The sequence below is a fragment of the Octodon degus genome, unplaced genomic scaffold (genome assembly GCF_000260255.1).
Source record: "Octodon degus isolate 3935 unplaced genomic scaffold, OctDeg1.0 scaffold00131, whole genome shotgun sequence".
In the NCBI taxonomy this organism is placed as follows: domain Eukaryota; kingdom Metazoa; phylum Chordata; class Mammalia; order Rodentia; family Octodontidae; genus Octodon; species Octodon degus.
This window is the reverse complement of record NW_004524707.1, coordinates 7,859,225-7,877,833: the sequence shown is the minus strand read 5'-3', so window position 1 is coordinate 7,877,833 and position 18,609 is coordinate 7,859,225. Positions and strand designations below refer to the sequence as shown.

The 18,609-nt window shown below is 42.4% G+C and overlaps 1 long non-coding RNA gene and 2 pseudogenes across 1 annotated transcript in view; 1 reads left to right on the top strand and 2 right to left on the bottom strand.

Moving 5' to 3' along the window:
• The window catches only part of LOC111812610, a 15,584-nt gene extending 12,376 nt beyond the window's left edge, over positions 1-3,208 (top strand). Inside the window, exon 3 of the long non-coding RNA XR_002818077.1 lies at positions 2,969-3,208. This is a non-coding gene — a long non-coding RNA (uncharacterized LOC111812610). The remainder of the gene's footprint in view (positions 1-2,968) is intronic.
• Positions 3,209-5,244: 2,036 nt separating this feature from the next.
• On the bottom strand, positions 5,245-6,311 carry LOC101563184 (annotated as a pseudogene).
• A 9,341-nt stretch (positions 6,312-15,652) lies between these two features.
• On the bottom strand, positions 15,653-18,201 carry LOC101579363 (annotated as a pseudogene).
• Between the last annotated feature and the right edge of the window lie 408 nt (positions 18,202-18,609).

Below are 18,609 nucleotides of genomic sequence, written 5' to 3'. Positions count from 1 at the left end.
TTTTTGGAACCAGGGATTGAACTCAGGCCCTTGCACTTGCCAGGGAAGCACTTATTCCACTGAGCCATCTCCCCGGCCCCAATAAATAAAACTTTAATAAAAAATAAAACAAGGATGCAGAAACAAAAGCAAAGTAAAAAAGGAGAGAGGGTATTTGTCTGCAAGGAAAATGGAAACTAGAGAAAACTCAAGCTTACACATTAAAATAATATTCTCTAGCCTGAGTCACAACACATTTTGAACTGGTGATTAGAAATCAGTTGAGCATTGAGAGAGAGAGAGAGAGAGAGACCCAAAATGCTCCATGAAAAGCAGACATGAGACCAAAATCTGTATACTGAGACCAAAGTGAGCTCAAAGCTCACTTTGAGCTGAAATATCTTGAACAGAAACTCTGGTACAGGAGCCAGGGAGATAGCTCAGTTGAATAAGCGCTTGCCTGGCAACCACAAGGGCCTGAGTTTAATCCCTGGTTCTGCCAAAAATAAGGAATGTTAGAGCATGCCTCAGATGAATCTGTACCAATCCCTGGTTCTGGTACAAATCCACATAGACACCTGATGCCTTGTGCATGAGGCCAACAGTGTAGTGGGGGGCAGAACCAGGGCACAGATAACCAGCCCAAAAGTTCAGTGACTGCCTGCTAAAGGATGGTGAGAAAATTTTTTGTTTTGCTTTTGCTCAGGAAGCTAAGATTTTGTTCAGATTTATATGACCTGTATTCTTATTTTAAAGTTCATTTTCCCAGAACATCCCAAGCAGTCTTGGGAAGTCACCTGTTAGCCACCATCAAAGGAGTAACCCTGGACTCTTCCCAGTTTGAAAAAACTTGACAGGTGCTATGGAACTGAGTCTGAGGTTTTTTTGTTTTGTTTTTAATATTTATTTATTTATTTAGTACAGGGTCTCACTATGCAGCACAGACTTGTTTAACCACAAATTGAACTCAGGGCCTTGCACTGGCCAGGCAGACAAGCTGAGCTACATCCCTGGCCCCTAAGTCTGAGTTTGAAAGTCTAAATAATATCATAATAATTCTATATTCTTTGAAGCCTCTTTCATCAGAAGACCACAAAGATCTGCATAAACACTAATGAAATTATTCTACTAGCACTATTTAGAGATAGAGATTAGGATTCTATTCACTTTTCACACTTCTGCACATGGGAACTTCAGGTTCCATTCCATTATTTATGCAATATTGGAGCTGAACCCAGGACCTTGCACATGGTAGGCAAGCACTCTACATCTGAGCTTCATCTACAGCTCTTCTATCATTTGCTTTAGTTTTTGTTTTTTGTTTTTTGAAGGATTTTTTTTTTCCTCCAAATGCCTTCATGGTAGGTTTGGCTGGCTTGAGTTGTGGGAATCAAACCACAGCAACCTGAGCCTGACTGCTTTGTTGAAGCAGCCACTTAAAGAACTGAGCTAAGGGGCTGGCCCCCTTGTTTTGTTTTTTGAGACAGGCTCTCACTATGTAGCCTAGGCTGGCCTTGAATTCACAGAGATCCTCCTGCCTCAGCCTCTTGAATGTTGGGATTACAGACCACCACACCCAGCTATCATTTACTTTACTTTTTTTTTTTTTTTCAGATAAGGTCTTGCTAGTGGTCCAAGCTGACTTTGAACTCACTGTGTAGCACAGAGTGGCCTTGAACTCAGAATGATCCTTCTGACTCAGCCTCTGTTTCATTTATTTTAGGGTAAAAAAATAATAAGGCTGGTGAGATAGTTCAGTGGTCTAAAGTGCCTGCTTAGGCAAATTTAGGCAGGCACAGGGTTCACAGTTCAATCCCCAGCACCACATACTTCACCAGCCCTGCCGTCAGGGTGGGCTGAGTCAGCTATATATACATATATATATATATATATATATATATATATATATATATATATATATATATATATATATATATATATATTACTGTTTCATAGAAATCTTTAATGACCTTTTAAATGGGTTCATCTAGTATATTTTACATAGCCCTGCATAACTATCATTTTGAGAGCTTTTTTTAAAAAAATTTTTTTTTAAAGTCCTTCCTGGTTTATTTATTTGTGTGTGTGTGTGTGTGTGTGTGTGTGTGTGGCCAGCTCAGCCCACCAGGGGGCGGGACTGGCTGGCATGTGGTGCTGGGGGGTTGAACCGCGGTCCCTGTGCTTTGCTAAGCTTGTTCTAAGTAGGTGCTTTAGACCACTGAGCCATCTCACCAGCCCCCTCAGAGCTTTTTATTCTTCAGCTAGACGCATACAACAACTTCTCTTGCCTCTGAATTATGCTCTTTGTTATTTTCTATATGCTACGTCTGGAGGTATTAGAATATTTGGAGTTTGAATAGCTGGAAAATATTTTACTTTTAGTTTTCAAAGGTATGTTTGCTAAGTATAAAATTCAAAGAGGACAGATCTGTTTTTTTCCTTTCTTTCAGTCCTTTAATTAGTTTCTTACACACTTGGTCTTTTTTTTTTTTTAATGTTTCCTTTATTTATTTTTTTCTTTTTTTTTTTATGCTCAGCTCAGCCCACCCTGGGGGCGGGGCCGGCATGGCATGTGGTGCTGGGTATCGAACCGAGGTCCCTGCATGCTTGCCTAAGCTTGCCTAAGCATGCGCTTTAGACCTCTGAGCTATCTCGCCAGCCCACACTTGGTCTTTTTTAATCTTTTTCTTTCTAATATGGAATAAGATACTATTTAATTTTGTTCTTCCATAGCTAATTTTTTAATGTATATGCTTTAATGATTTTTTCCTTACAATAAGTTTTAGACAATTTCATTTTTGTGTATCTGGATATAATTTTATTCAAATTTCTTGTGAAAAGGTTTGTTTTTCTTGGAAATATGGTGTTATAAGTTCAACTAAATTCAGAAATTTTAAATCTTTAAATATTTATGGGGCCGGGGAGATGGCTCATTAGGATAAGCGTTTCCCTGGCAAGCACAAGGGGCTGAGTTCAATTCCCCATTAAGCATGATAACTGTTGCAAGCAATCTTGTTGTTTCAAACATTTTCTTCAGCTGCTTCACAGGTCCCATTAAAAAGCACATACTGGCTAATGCTGCAAGATTTCCAAGGGTTTAAAACACTGCAAAAAGCTTTATGCCACCAGGAAGCCACAGCAAGCCGGTTCCAAGGATAGAAAAGAAAATGCCAGCCACGAAGCATATGACAAACCACTTCAATCTGGTGTTGAAACTAAGAGATGAAGCATCCAGCAGATAACCTCAGAATCCTCCAAGACCTGCACACTCGGCCCCTTGGTCACTGCCCACCACACCCAAGGCCGTGACTCCCCAGGCTCCCCAGACACGGGCTGACAGCCCAGGGAGCTCCACAGAAGCAGATATATTTCCTCCAAAATTTCAGCAAAATGAAATTGTCCATTTACTTATAGTTTGTATCTTTTTTTTTTTTTTTTTTTTTTTTTGGTATTTTTAGGGAAGGGTCTGCAGGGTTTTTAGGATCTCACTACTAGATCAGACTCATAGTGATCTGCCTGTTTACAGTCTCCCAAGAGCTGGGATTACAGATGTGTGCCACCACGCCCAGTCTCAATTGTCATCTCCCCAGGATTGGTTTGGCACAGAAGGCCAGGGATCAAACCCCCGGCCCCTACACCTGCCTATAGTTTGTATCTAGATGTACTCCAAAACCTCATGGTATCATAGGTGGGACCTTTGGAAGGTGATTGGACTATGGGGCACATCATAGCTGACTTGCTCTCATGAGGTGGGCCTAGCTGGAAGAGGAACATTACAGTGGCATCACCTGGAAGTTTCCATCTCCCTTCCTGGCTCTTCCCACTCTCTCTCTCCTCTCCAACCAATGTGCTATGAGCAGCTTTCCCTCTGTCACACCCCTTGACCATGCTGCCCTGCCTCAGAGCCAGCAGGCTGTGGACTGAAACCTCTTCAAAGTATAAGACAAAATAAACCTTTTCTCCTTTAAGTTGCAGGTGTCAGGTAGTATGTCCCAGTGACAAGGAAAGCTAATAAGACAGATTCTGGTGCCAGAAAGGTAGAGTTGCTGCAAGCCTTTGGAACTTACTTGAAGGAAGAGTTTGGAATGGTTTGGAGATGCCAGCTGGAGAAGCAGCCTTAGACTGCTGTGAGCCAAACTAGATGGGAGATTCTGGTTGGAGCTAAAAAAACCAGAATGCTGAGAAGACAGAAAGTCAAGACCAGGCTTGGAAATTTCAGTTGCAAGGGATTCCATTAGTAGGTGGGCTTCACACCCTGTGTGTTTATTCTGGTGGAAATTATCTACATTTTGTTCATTTCTTTTTTTTTTTAAATATTTATTTATTTTTTTTATTACATTTATTTATTGTGTGTGTGTGTGTGTGTGTGGCCAGCTCAGCCCACCACAGGGGGCGGGGCTGACTGGCATATGGTGCTGGAGGATTGAACCTCGGTCCCTGTGCTTTGCCAAGCTTGCTTCAAGTAGGTGCTTTAGACCACTGAGCCATCTCTCCAGCCCTGTTCATGTCTTGAGACTCTGCAGGAGACTGTGATTAAGGACCCTGAGTAATTATCAGGCAGAAAAATTTCTAAGTAGCCCAATATTTAGGCTACAGTATGAATAATTCTTGCTACTTTTTGTAATAAAATTCAGGAGCAAAAAGCTCATTTAAAACATTTTCAATTTTCCCAGAAAGGAAGGGTCTATAAACTTGGAGCACGTGAGAGCCTGGTTGCTGAAAGGATTAATACTAAAGGAAGACAAAGCCAAACATAATGGCACACACATATAATCCCAGCACAAAAGAAGCTGAGGTAGGAGGACAGTTCTGAGTTCAAAACCAGGCTGGACTACCAACCCAGCCTGAACTATACAGTGGGATCCGGCCTCAAAACAAAACAGTAAGTAAATTAAAAAAAAAAAAATACCAAGTACTGACATACCCCTGTAATCCCAGGATTTAGGTGGGTAAATCAGGAGGATTGTTGCAAGTTTGAGACCACCCTGGACTACAAAGTGAGCTCAAATCCAGCCTGAACTGCAGAGTGAGACCCTGTCTCAGAAAAACATAAATAAATAAATAAGCCAAGTACTTTGGATCAGGACTATAGAAAAATTGGCCAAAAGGCATGTCAGTAAGACTTCCCCACACCTCCTGTCTCATAATTGCAAAATGTTGGTTTGAGAAGAAAGCCCTTAGGCACTGCTGTAGTTTGGAGTTTTGCAAGGGAAAACAGTAGAAAATAGGACACTTAATTATAAAATTATTTTCTTTTTTTTTTTTGAAGTTACTGTGCCTTTATTTTGTTAATTTACAAATTTTGTCCTTCAAAAGTTACAAATGATTATGCTTTCCTTAGATACAGCTTTCATAACTAAAAATGAGGAAGAATTTAGATTAAAAAACAAAACTTTACAGGCAGGCGCACACAAACACACACACACACCCCAAACCTAACTACAAATAATCTTCCACTGTTACATTTATTTATGTTTTTGGCGGAACCAGGGATTGAACTCAGGCCCTTATGCTTGCCAGGGAAGCGCTTATTCCACTGAGCCATCTCCCCGGCCCACTTCTACATTACTGCTAGGAAACTTCCAGGCTTTTTCTTCCAGAAGCTTTCTTTTGATGGCCGTAAGTAGCTAACAATTTTGTATTTCCACAATTAATGCCTCCGTTTCATTCATAGATTCTCCGAGGTTCCTGAAGCACCACACCACCCTCCCTCATGGCACTTTGTAGACACTTTATCGAGTCTACTGCTGCTTCCCAAGGCGTTGGCTGGAAGACCATGAAGTTGATTCCTGCTTCTAAGCATCGCTGTGCCAGCACTCGTCCTATACTCTCACAAGCTACCATGTTTCTGGTACTATAAAGGTGCTTTCTGATAGCCCACTCACGAGTGGATGCTGACACCACAACCCGGCCATTCCAGTGCTCCACAAGGGTTTCCACGTGATGCTGAGTCCTTATAACTCGCAACCTGTGCCAGAATTCTCGGGACGGCCACACGGTCCCCCAACCCCGCTCTTTCCTGGCTACACCTAACAGCTCCAGATTCCGAGGGTTTCGGTTGGTGAACTCTGGGGCAACAGCTTCATTTTCCACAGGCTCTGTTTTCGGCTTCACCGCTGGCGTGGAGCTGGTTGAGAGAGCCGCGAGCCTACACTTGTGCAGGCACGGTAGTGTACGCTGAGAATGAGATAAATAGCCCGAGTTCCTGCGAATCGGCAAATTGCAGAACCGTGACAGAAGCTCCATCGTTGAGAGGATGACAGCGAAAGCACGGGAAGCCTGCCTTCTCTTCGCGACCGCAGCCCAGTTAACCGGCCCCAGCCATACTAGAGGGCGAGAGCAAAATTATTTTCTAATAGTCACCCAAAGAGTCATGTACAAAGAGAACAGGAAATCTGTCCACACACTAAAGACCAAGGAATCCAGCTGAGGGCCTGGGTCCACAGCAGTGCCCTGAATTAGTCCAGATGAAGACTTAGAGCCTATAAAAATGCCCCCAACAAGTCCATCCAGAGTCAAAGAGCCCACGACAATGTCAGGACTTGCAGAACTGTTTCATAGATCTGCACTAGGAAGGCCCAAAGGTCAGTCAGTGGTAGAAGATAGAAAGTCTGTGCCAGCGGGATGAAGGATCTCTGCTCTCAGGTTGACGGATCTACACTGGAGCCAGGAATAAATACTCATCATAAAAACCGGAGCTCTCCCAAAAAGTACCACAGCCATCTTCAGTAATAGTGAGGTTCTAAGCTCCTCTGACAATGAGAACTGCTGAGTTCCTCAGGAAAGCCAATGCAACAAGCTTCTCCAGGAGACTGAGCAGTCCACCATCTGCCCCTCCAGAACCAGGAATCAATGCTCAAAGTGAGGACCAGAACTCATGGAAAATTAACCGGATCCATTCTCAGGGACTGTAGGGTCCTGAGTTCATTCAACAATGAGAGCAGCTGAGTTCATCAGGAAAGCCAGATGGATAAGCTCCTCCAGGGAAACCAACAGCTCTCTACAGCTTCCCTAACAGTTTTCTGAACTTCTTTCTCTCCAGTTCTGACACTTACCTGCTAACAACGATCCTTAGGTGGGCCTCCCACACCCAGTACTATGCTGGTTCAGTTCAGCTGAGTGTTTTTTTTTTTTTTAATTTTATTTATTTGTGTGTGTGTGTGTGTGTGTGTGTGTGTGTGTGTGGCCAGCTCAGCCCACCAGGGGGCGAGGCTGGCTGGTATGTGGTGCTGGGGGATTTGAACAGCGGTCCCTGTGCTTTGCTAAGCTTGTTCTAAGTAGGTGCTTTAGACCACTGAGCCATCTCACCAGCCCTCAGCTGAGTGTTACAAGTTGACCACCAGTTGTCAATCCATGGTACCACAGGTACCATGATGAGAATGGGAGCCTAGGGATTCAGTTCATAGTGCCAAACAATCTCAATATTTGGGAGCCTCTGTAGCCACACTGCAAAAGGACCTGGCCAATGCTCTGACCTTGGAGTCAGCCATGTGCTACTGGTTTTACAGGCATGCTGAATGTGAGAGACATGGGGTCAGAGGACTTCAAACCAGATTTCAGAAGGTCTCACAGGCAGTGTGTGAAGCTGTGAGTGTGAAGCCAAAGTTGCACTGGAGACTTCTGGAAGAGGAGAGGCCAAGAACATGAAACATCTGGAGAAAACTGCAGGGAGTGAACATAACCAGCCAAGGAAAGAAGCCATGAAGGCTACAACCACCCACAATGTTGTAGGGAAAGGGCCACCCAAGCTTTTTGGAGTTCACGTTTCATTGCCACAACTTGCCCAGTGGTGTGCATGGAACTAAGAAACTTAATGATCTCCCTGCGGGGCTTAGGTCTTGCTTTTGTCCCTTTGGATTCTACCCCCTTATTTTTCTCTTTTGGAATATAAATATTTACTCTGTGCCTTTGTTTGTCAGCAATATTTAACTATATTTTGATATTTACAGAGGCTCACTGCTAAAAGTTTGCCCTAAGTCTCAGAAGAAACTTTGGACTCGGACTTTTCTTTTCCTGGAACACTTAAAATTTTGGCAACTCTTAAAGATGGACTAAATGCAAAGGGTTGGTGAGATAGCTTAGCAGACTAAGTGCAGATAGGCCCAAAGGTGGCATCACTCTCCTCATCAAATTCATGTTCTGGCCTCCTTGTCTACTTAGGCAAGCACAGGGATCAGAGTTCAATCTCTGCATCACATGCTGCCATGCCCCACCCCCAGGCACGCTGAGCTGGCTACTAAAAACAGTTGTGTTGACACAGGCCTGTAATCCCAGTGCCAGGGAGGCTGAAATAGGAGGATCACTATGAGTCCAATCTGCAAAAGAGACCCTGTGCCAAATACATTTTTAAAAAAGATGGACTAAATGCATTTTGCATAAAAGATGCATCTGAGGGGCAGGGGCAGAATGTTAATGTTTATATCTAGGTGTATTCCAAAAGCCATGTGCACTCACAGATGGAGGTTTTGGAAGGTCATTGGATTATGGGGACCTATCGCTGACTTGCTGTTAGGAGGTGGGATTTGCTTGAAAGAGACAGGTCACTAGGTGTGTCGCCTGAAGGCTGTATCCCCTCCCGTATGCTCCTTCCTCTCCTTGCTTCCTGCCTGCTGTGTGTCCATGTCATGCCATCCCATCTCGGAGCCGGCTGGTTATGGGCTCAAACAGGAGCCAAAATAAACCACTTCTCCTCTGAGTTACAAATGTCAGGTATCATGTCTCAGTGATGAGGAAAGTAACTAAGACAATCACATAGCTCTGGGCCAAATGTGGGAGCTGTACAAGTAGGTGTGTTTAAAGCATAGACCCTGCCATTGAGCTTATAGTTGATTGAAGAAGAAGCATGCATATAATGATGATAAAGTACAAACTACTAGTCCACCTACATGTGATGCCTGCTGGTAATCCAGAAGCTATTCTCCATCTCCTTTTTTCCAATAAAATCTCTCCTAAACAAACACCCGTCAAAGTAAAAACTATTACAGGATAGACTATGATTCATGTAAAATGAGAGGGTGTCAGTGGGAGACAAGGACTTTGTGGAAAAGGAAAGATTTGGACCACACCTTGCTCCATGTATGTGCCTCTGTGTGTGTGTGTGTGTGTGTGTGTGTGTACATACATGCAAATGCATTCTATGAGAGACTTATAACATGGGCAAAGGTACTGAAGTAGGAGTATTAATGACTCCTCAGCAGAAAAATTCATGCCCTCCTCCAAGTGCTACTTTCACTGACTGAAGATTGGGTCATACACATTTTCATATATTAAATTTTTGTTAAATAAAAAAGAAAATAGATATTCTGATATGATTATAGTAAAAGCAATAGGGAAAATAAGATTAGAAATCTATATAGGTCAAGAATAAACAGTAAGAAGACTTAGTTACAAAATTCTGAAGATTTGACGCAGTATATTCCAGAATAAATTAGCTAAAGAAACTGATCCAGGCCAGGCATGGTGGCACACACATATAATCTTACCACTGTGGGAAGCTGAGGCAGGAGAATCACAAGTTCAAGCCCAGCCTGGCCAACTTAGTAATGTGGTAAGATCTTGTCTCAAAATCAAAAATAAAAAGGCTGGAGATGTAGCTCTGTGCAAAGCCCCTGGGTTCAATCCTCAGTACAGAAGGAAGGAAGGAAGGAAGGAAGAAAGGAAGGAAGGAAGGAAGGAAGGAAGGAAGGAATTGGTCAGTGTGAACAAGTGAAGGTCATAATTGACATAAAACAATAAAAGAATGGAATTGGGTGCAGATAGAAATGGTGCAGAGGGCCCAGGGAGATGGCTCAGTAGAATAAGTGCTTCCCTGGCAAACACAAGGGCCTGAGTTCAATCCCCAGCTCCACAAAATAGCAGCATCAACTGGGAACATACTGGGAATGCCAATTCATGTCTCTGCCCCCTGCAGATCCACTGATGCAGAACCTGGGGTGGCATCAGCAAAATGGGCTTAACCAGCCCTCCAGTTCACACTGGTGCTGACTCATATTTGAGGACAACTGAACTAGAGGAACAATCTGTTTAGCAGATAAGCCCAAAGGTGGCACCACTCTCCCCATCAAATTAATGTTCTGCACTCAAAGAAAACAAACTGTTAAAGCAGTTATTAAAATTTAAGATATCTTTGTTTTTGGCTTTTTGAGACAGGATCTTGCTATGTAGTTGATGCTGGCCTTGAATTCACTATGTAGCCCAGGCTGCCCTTGAACTTGCAGTGGTCCTCCTGCCTCAGCTTCCTAACTATTGGGATTACAGGCATCATGCCTGGCTTTAAGTATTTTTTAATTAATTTTATTGAGAAACAAATAGAAATGAGACAGTTTCAAAACAGGTAAGTAGGACAGTTGCAATAATTAATACATTGCATATTGTTGTCTTCATAGTAGTTATTCATTGTACAAGATGCAGATATGATATCCTGTCCAAACACTATTAGTACAAATCTTTCTTCTCATTGAATTAAGAGAAAGTAGCTGTATATCTATCCTAATTATTTTGTATATATAGATACAAAATGGCCCTTCATTTATATCTCCCTTTTTTGTTTAGTTTCCAGCCAGCTGAAAAGTATAAAAATGAGGTATAAAAAGTAAAGTCATATTAATATGCTGAGCTGTAAAAGGCTCAAGTCAACAACTTCTGACATTGCCAGTCCTACAGATAACCCACTACTATTACAGACTACTGGGCTATATTAGATTATTTTGCTGAATTCATGCACCTACAATATTTAAATGGCAATGGAATACCCATCTTTAAGTATTTTCGAAGACTTTTCATTGTGTAAAATTTTTAACCTTACATAGAATTAGGCAGTATAGAACAACAAACCTTCATATACTTTTCCCCAGATTTAAAAATTATTAACATTTTTATGACGAGCTGTAAAATACTCAAGTCAACAACTTCTGACATTGCTAGTCCTACAGAAAACCCATTATTATTCTGGACTACTGGACTATGTTGGAATATTTTGCTGAATTCTTGCACCTACAATATTTAAATAATAATGGAATACCCTTCTCTGACAAAACTAAACAAAAAAGGGGGATACAAATGAATGACCATTTTGTATCTGTATATTTAAAATAGGATAGATATACAGCTGCATTCTCTTAATTCAATGAATAGAGAGAGTTGTTTGAATAGTGTTTGTGGACAGGATATCATGTCTACATCTTGTACAATGAATAACCACTAAGACAACAATATGATTAATTATTGAATAACTATTGAATACTATTCAATAGTATTAATTATTGAAATTGTGATCAGTTTTGAAACTGTTTCATTGCTATTTGTTTCTCAAGTTCCCATTTTAAATAGTGTGACATCATCATTCTTTTTAAAAATTTACTATTTCTTGAAACTTGCTACATAGTTCAAGCTAGCCTTGAATTTATAGTGATCCTCCTGCCTCAGCCACCTGAGTGCTGGCTTACAAGTGTACACCACCTCATGTTGTTATACTTGTCAGAAAGTATAATTAGGGTGAATCTTGGTCAGTGTAAGTGCAGCTTTCTGCCATACCATGCTAGTTATCTGCCCAATTCTTCATGTGGTAAAAATGAAGTGCAAATCATGGACAGGCATGGCATTTCTCACACTGCCTTAAAAACACCTGTGCTGTTAGAAATATAGTACAACTGGGACTGTGGGTATAGCTCAGTGATGGAGAGCTTGCATACAGATGCAATTTCCAGAGTCACACATATACACAGTGCTTTTCAGTATTTTATCTCAGCTGGGCACAGTGGTGCATGCCTATCATCCCAGCACTCAGGAGGCTGAGGCAGGAAGATTGTTACAAGTTTGGGGCCAATGTGGGTTACAAAGTGAGCTCAAGACCAGCCTGAACTGCATTGCAAATCCCTGTCTGAGAAAGACAAATAGGGACAAAGAGATAGCTCAGAGGCCTAAGGACCTCCTGGCAAGTGCAGCGACCTGGGTTCCATCCCCGTCCTGGCACTGCATGCTGTGCCAGGCCCACTCTGGGCATGCTGAGCCAGCCACCAAAAATGGGCGTGGTGACACACGTTTGTAATCCCAGGGCTGGGGAGGCTGAAACAGGAAGATCACTAAGAGTCTGATCTGTACAGTGAGACCCTGTACCAAATGCATAATTTTAAAAAAGAAAGAAAGAAAACATTAAGTACTTTATATTAAAATGTACGTGTGTGTGTGTGTGTGTGTGTGTGTGTGTGTGTTCATTGGAAATCGGGGCCTTTATATCTAGCTATATACTCCAAGTCCTATTCTTTTTTAGGACAGGGTGTACAGGGTGTACAGGGTATCACCGCATAGATCAGACCTGTAGTGATCCTCCTGTTTACAGCCTCCCAAGTGCTGGGATTACAGGTGCACGCCACCACGCTCAGTCTCAATCACTCAGTCTCAATCGCCGTCTCAGTGGGCCGGCACTGCAGGCCTGAGAATCAAACTCCCAGCCCCCACATCTGCCTAAGCAGCCACTTTAATCCGCTGAGCTATTTGTCCAGCCCTATTCTTTTCTTTTGAGACAGGGTCTCACTCAGTTGCTAAACTTCCCGGGCTGTGCTTGAACTTCTCCTCCTACCTCAGCCTTCCAGAGTTCTAGAAGTGACAGGCATCGTCTACCATACTCAGCAACACATTTAATTTTTAAAAGTCATTAAGAATGTGCTACCTGGCATTGTGACACATGCTTATAATCCCAATGCTTGGGAAGCTGAGTCATGAGAATCATGGTGAGTTCAAGGACAGTCTGAACAACATAGTGACACCCTATCTCAAAACAAAACAAAATAAAACACACACACACACACACACACACACACACAGAGAATATGTTTGGCTAGATATGGTGGCACAAGCCTGTAACCTAAGAACTTAGGAGAAAAAAAGAGCACCACAAGTTTGAGGCCAGCCTGGGCTACGTAGTGAGATCAGCACCAGCCTGAACTAGAGTGAGAACCTGTCTCAAAAAAAAAAAGTGCTCAAATGTCTGAGTATGGTAATGCATGCAGGAGACCTTGGTTCAGTCCCTAGTAACCACTTTCCCAAAAGTATTTAAATGATCTCAAAGCCAAAAAAGATAAGTGAAATCATAAGAAGATAGTTAACCAAATATTTTAAGTCCTAGAAAATGGATTTTTAAAAATTTAAGTCTCTCTAAAAGTCACTTTTTTCTGATTGTGTAAATAGTTGGCTTTTCAGGGGCCAGGGAGATGGCTCAGTGGAGTAAGTGCTTCCCAGGCAAGCACAAGGGCCTGAGTTCAATCCCCGGTTCTGCCACACACACAAAAAAAAATAGTTGACTTTTCATACTTATGAATTTTGCATTCATGAATTCAACAACTATGGATCAAAACTACATAAAAATTACAGCTGCACTGGTTATATGCAGCATTTTTCCTTTTCATATATGATTTTTTCTTTCTTTTTCTTTTTTTTTTCCCTGTGGTACCAGGGGTTGAACTCAGAACCTTGTGCTTTCCAGACAAGCACTTACTCCACTGAGCTATCTCCCTGGCCTACTTGTCATATAAAATATAGTATAATAACATTGTGGCAAATTTGACAGCATTTACATTGTGTTAGGCACTGTAAGTAATGTAGAGATGATCTGGTGTATTGTAGGTGGTGTATGATATATGCAAACACCGCACCATTTTACAGAACAGACTTGCTCATGTGCAGACTTTGGTATCCTAATGAGTTCTTTGACAATGCTCCATAGTTATTAACGGACAATTCTCTCTGTGCATGGAGGGGTTATGTAATATTTGACCTGTCATTTGGGGAGGTGGGCTGAGACAAGGTCTCACCACGTAGCCCAGGCTGGCCTCAGCCTCTTGAGTGCTGAAATTACAGATGTACCACACCATGGCTGGCTTTGACTTGTCACTTTCTAAAGTAATAGAGGGCCAGCGAGATAGCTCAGCAGACTAAGCACCTGCTTTGGCAAGCACAGAGACCAGGGTTCAATCCCTGGCACCATATGCCAGGCTGGCCACACTGAGGTGGCCACCGAGACCAGGTGTGGTGGTGCACACCCACAATCCCAGCACTGGGGAGGCTGAAAACAGAAGGATCACTATGAGTCCAAACTACATAGTGAAACCCTGTGCCAAATACATTAAAATAAATAAATAAAAGCCCAGATGTTCATAATGAATTTCATTAGTGCATACTGAAGACATACACATACTGTATATGTGCTTTATATTTTTTTAAAAAATAAAAACTCTTTAAATGTTATACAGAATAACTTGAAGTCTACATAATGACTTGATCGTTAACCAAAGATTTACAGTGTGTGCATCTCAACAGCATGGTTCTGGGGTTTGGAGATCCACACAAACAGAGGCAGGAGCATCCAGGGAAGAAGAGACACAGCAAGAGTCTATCTCAGCCTTTTTTCAAAGAACAGACAGTAGAGTATTCTGAGTCACTGGAAACCTGTGCAGGTGGGGCTTCTGAAACATACATGTGTTATAAGCTCTTGGGGAAGGGGTAGGACAAAGTCATTGACAAATAAGAGGGCATCCTCTGGGACAAAGGATGGGGAAGGAGGCTTACTACACTGAATGTCCGCAGCCCATGGACCCAATATTCAAAGAAGACCATATGTAATCTTGTATCATTTCTTTGCTCAAAAGGAAATTCTTGCCACCCTGAGACCAGACCATAAAGGGGCTGGGCATTCCTGAGTCTCTCATCTATGCTCCTGAGCATATTAACAGGAGAAAGGTCAAATGATAGTGACTTTAGTTCAGTGGAAGTAAAAATTTAATTTGCATTAAGTATTGTTAAATCCTAATTAGTGGAAAAGACCACAGATCACACAGACCCACTGAGATCTTTAGTAGGGGCCAAGAGGGGAAGGTCCAGAGTATGCTGTTTGAGGCAAAACAGTTATACCAAGTCTGGAAGGAAGCATTAAAGTAGTGGGAAACAGGACACTTCCATACTTTAATTTTAATGGCACACTTTAAAAAAAGAAAATAAAATAAAACACTGTATGTTAATCAAAACAAATGCCATGCCTTCATGGTCACTCAGTAGCATAAGAAAAAGCTGCCAAAGTGTGTCCACATGCACAGGTTTGGCACAGCTGATAGTCCAAAATGCTCTCCATGAAAGTAGATGGGTCAAGGTCCTGGTTTCCGGGCCTAGAGGGCTGAGAAGAATAGAAGCAGAAGCTCCACAGTGACTGAGGTTGTCTGTAACCTGACTTACCCTAGATAAAGAGAAGCCAGGTTTTTACTCTAGAGATGGTGGAGCCAGACCTAACCCACATCACATACATTAGTCCTGGTCATGCATGGCAACTCATATCAGACAGGGGATGGGAACTGGTTAGGAAGAAGGGATCACCTTTTAGCTTTTAAAGTCTTAATTTATATTTTAACTTCAAATATTTTCAGTGCCTCAGACACAATTTAATGTTAAGTCTTTAAAGGTTACCTGAACCTGTAATCCCAGCTCTGGGGAGGCTGAAATAGGAAAATCACCATGAGCCTGAGCTGTGTAGTGAGACCCTGTATCAATACATAAAAGAAATTTTTTAAAAAATAATTCTTCCCTTAAATGTCACCTGAAACAAAAATATACTATTTTGTTATTGTTGTTGTTGAGCTTCTTTATTTTCTCATAGTAGGTTTTCCCAGTCTCCAAGTTTTACCCTGATTCAAGAGTCCACAAATTTCATCAAACCATCCATGCTCATGGATTTCAGGCTTTCAAGAGGCAAAACTAAGGCTCAGCTCCAGATGAACAGTGCTAGAAACCGCAGTGCCCCTAATGCCCAAACAGGACTTTGTGATAATTCATCTCCTTCCATGGCACTAGAGTAGTATCTCACTGTGAGCATTTATGTTGACCCAAGGGTTCTTGGCCTTGCCCTGCTCTAGAAGAATATTGGGCAAATTTTACACAGTTGAGTGACCTGCTTAAACATGGGTCAATGGGCATGTTTCAGCCCAAATTCAATGACAGGAATTGTGGATCAGTCTTAGTATTGCATAGCCATAGTCTGTGACAACCCTTCCTGAGTTGAGTGTGTTCCAAATGTAGTCTTGTAACATCTCCTCTGACACATCTTTGCCAACTTCCTTTTATAGTTGTGTTAACCAGGCAAGCACTTCCTGATCCACCAGTTCATATAGAGGCCCTGTCAGACATGTTGCTGTAAATGATAGGAAAGTTCTGAAAGGGCACTACCCACCAAGTAGCTACCATGTGCACTTACAGTGCCACCCTCATGGTCGCTGTGTATGGTTAGGTATAAGCACACAAGTTCTATAAACAACATCAGTATAGCCTAATAAGTTGGTGAAACTTTGGGACAAGTCCAGCTGAGATCAATGGCTCCAGTACTGTTGCTTTCAAGGTAAAGACTTCAGTAGATCTTTCTGCAATACAAGGTAGCTTTGCAATCAGATCCAACAATTTTCCTAAATCAACCTCCAGTATTCGGTTCTGTCAATGTCCTCTATGTATGCACAGTCAAAGTGACTTTCACTATTGAGGGCTGTAATTTAGCCCTCAATCTGCATTTAGCTGAGATTTAGGGTATAGATTGGTGGGAAAGTTGTTCAGCATGGTGACCAGGAGAGACAGCAGAGCTGCTCTTTGTCCACTCTTTTGAGAGCTAGTAACTAGCAGCCAGAAAAACAGGGACTCTTCCCCAACCTTAGCCTTAGGCAGCAGTTTCTGGCGTTCAGGGATACTGTGGCCTTGGACATGGATGCTTTCATCAGCATCAAGAACTTACGTCTGGGGGCTGGGGAGATGGCTCAGTAGAATAAGCCCTTCCCTGGCAAGCGCAAGGGCTGAGTTCAATCCCCAGTTCTGGAAAAAAAAAAAAAAAAAAGAACTTATGTCTCATATCCCAGTCCCTTCATACCACCATACATCATGCCCACAGTGATTTGGGCCCCATAGTCTTGCTCCGCTGCTCTCTGATGACATTAATTCTGGATGACTCCTTGGTATCAGATTGGCCAATGTCATAGTTTGGGGTTTTGCAAAAGGAACAATACAATACAGGACACATTTTATAAGATTATTTTAAGGGCCAGCCTGATAGCTCAGCAGATTAAAGAGCCTGTTTAGGCAGATGTAGGGGTGGGAGAGTCTATCTCTAGTCTGTCTTTCTGGCCCTGCCCCTGGGGTATGCTGAGACAGCGATTGACACTGGGTGTGGTGGTGAAAACCTGTAATGGTAGCCCCTGGGAAGCTGAAAATGAGAGAATCACTATAAGTCTGATCTTTGTAGTGAGACCCTGTAGACCCTGCACTAAATACAAAAAAAAAAAATTATTTTATAGTTAATCACCCAAAGAATCATATACATAGAGTGGAGGAAACCTGAACACACACTAAAGACCAAAGAATCTTGCTGAGGGCCTGGATCCTAATATCCTGCATGAGTCCAAGTGAAAACTTAGTGCTCATAACAATGCTTCCCACAAGTGCAATGCAGGCTTGATTCACAGATCTGCACTGGAAAGGCCCAAAGGTCAATGGTAGAAGCCAGAAAATCTGTGCCAGGGAGGTGAAGGACCTGGGTTAGCAGGCTGAGGGATCTGAACTGGAGCCAGAAAGTAATGCTCAAGGTAAGAACCAGAGCTCTCCTGAAAAGTACCACAGCCATCCTCAGCAACAGTGAGGTGCTGAGCTCCTCCATTGATAAGAAAATCTGGGTTCCCATCAGGAAAGCCAATATGCCAAGCTTCTCTAGAAGACTGAACAGTGTACCATTCTCCCCTCCAGAGCCAGAAAGCTATGCTCAAGGTGAGGACCAGGACTCCCCCAAAATGAACTGTCACCATTCTCAGTGACAACAAGGTCCCAAGTTCCTCCAACAAGAATAGTCAAGTTCACCAGGAAAGCCAGTATGACAAGGTCCCCCAGCAAAATAGCCCAAGACAACCAGCAGCTTCTAACAGTGTCTAATAGCTTCTGGCAGCTCCCAACAGCTCCCCTAACAGCCTCCTTCCTCCTCCTCCAGTTCAGCCTCTTATGGTGCTGACAACAGCCTTCAGGTTAGCCTCACACACAGAACCATGCTAGCTCAGTTCAGCTGGGCATAATAAGTAGACCACCAGTTGGCAATCCACCATAGCAAATGTCTTTAAAATTCATGGAAGAAGCATTGGCATTCTGGGCAGCAAGAACAAGATAGGATGACTTCTTGGCTCCCAAGAGCCAAACAGCTGCAGTGAGTAGAGCCATAGTGGGCTATCTCTAGGTCTAGTGGGAAGGGAAGGAGGAGGAAAGATCTGCAGCAGGGACGGAAGCCACACCAAGCAGTGGACAAGGTTGAAAAGGCTGTATTCTTACAACTACAATTTGACCTGAAAGACACAAAAAGTATGAATGCTAAGTTTAGGTCAAAATTGAACTATACCTCCTCTTAAGATGTGATGCAAACACTATGGATTGTAATTTACTCTCTTTAATTACTTTCTTTTTTAACCTTCACTTAGGGGATTTAAAAAAAAATCCTCTCTTGCTCTTGTTGACTCTTCTCCATGCTTTCCACAAGCCATTCCACAAATATGTCATTTTATGACATTTTATTTTGATTGATGTGTAACATTGGAAATCATGCAAACAAGTTGATAATATGTAGGGCAGGTT